The following is a 1,286-nucleotide window of genomic DNA, read 5'->3' on the forward strand; positions in this document are numbered from 1 at the left end:
TTGTACCGGGGGTTTGAGATTATGCTAGATTGTCCCTGCACTTCACTGCAGACCTTAGAGCTGTGATTCTTTGAGCACCTTGTAGTAGTGTGTGCTCATGTGTGCTACAGAGCCAATTGTTAAACACTCAGGAATTCGGCAAGCTGACTGACACGGTATTAGTAGTGTGAAGTGTGACTGGGGTGAGAAATCAGTAAATGCTACAAATCGGAGTTCTCTATTTATTTTTCCTGGAGAGCTCATTAAACAGCACACACCACTAGGCATTTGTCCATGTATCTTCTGATGACACTTAAGACCACAGCCCTGGAACTGGACTGACCTGAACTGAAATCCCAGTTTGACTGAAATTCAGTTCCCTGTTTTGAAAAATTGGAATGAAAAATGGTAGCTACCTCTTAGAGTTGTTAAGAGGGTTACAGAGAAAGCAGGACAAAGACTGAGATAGTCATTCTTATTTCCTGCGTATCTCTAGCAGTTAGGGGTGAAGACATACCTAGTGTTACTTGAAATTGCTAATTATAACATGAATATATATCCATTGTATCATATGCCTGTAAGTTACAATGAGGACCTCCCTTGAGATTGGAGCATTTTGTGAAGATGTATAATACAGAAAAATAATTTCCGTAGTATTGGCCAAAGTGTTCCCTTGCTTCCTTGCTGAGATACATCTTTCTTTCCCTCCTTTTTCACAACCTTCTCACAAGAATCCTATAATTTGTGACTGCATACTTGGATGCTCTTGCAACCCGACCCCTCCAGCAAGTTAGAACCTTGATGAGAACTATAGCATCCCTGGCTTCTGAAGACACAGGCAGATGGTGACTCAAGCCTGAGCCACCTGGTGCTGCCCTGTGCTGTTCCAGCAGAGTTCACTCCCACACCCTGCCCTGCTCTTATCCCCAGAGCCGGGCTAGCCAGAGACGATAGTGCAGTACAACCCCTCACAGTCTGAGGTCCATCCGTGAAACCAATGTCTCTAATCATCCTTTAACTTTTCTCTGCCCAGGACTTGGTGTACTGTGCACAGAACTGTGTCTTAATCCTTTGACTCCCCGGCAATATCATATTCCATTGATATTGGTACAATGAACGAATGAGCAAGGCAGATCAAGCCTCTTTTGAGGCGCAGGCTTCCCTGGTGGCACAGTGGTTGAGAGTCCACCTGCCGATGCAGGGGACAAGGGTTCGTGCCCCGGTCCAGGAAGATCCCACATGCTGCGGAGCGGGAGGGCCCGTGAGCCATGGCCGCTGAGCCTGCGCGTCCGGAGCCTGTGCCCTGC

General features: G+C 47.0%; 1 protein-coding gene across 1 annotated transcript in view; it reads left to right on the forward strand.

The window, feature by feature from the left end:
* ATP12A (ATPase H+/K+ transporting non-gastric alpha2 subunit) overlaps positions 1 to 1,286 on the forward strand; it is a 27,382-nt gene that overhangs the window by 910 nt on the left and 25,186 nt on the right. The window lies entirely within an intron of this gene.

This window comes from Lipotes vexillifer, unplaced genomic scaffold (genome assembly GCF_000442215.2).
Source record: "Lipotes vexillifer unplaced genomic scaffold, Lipotes_vexillifer_v1.1 scaffold2648, whole genome shotgun sequence".
Classification (NCBI taxonomy): domain Eukaryota; kingdom Metazoa; phylum Chordata; class Mammalia; order Artiodactyla; family Lipotidae; genus Lipotes; species Lipotes vexillifer.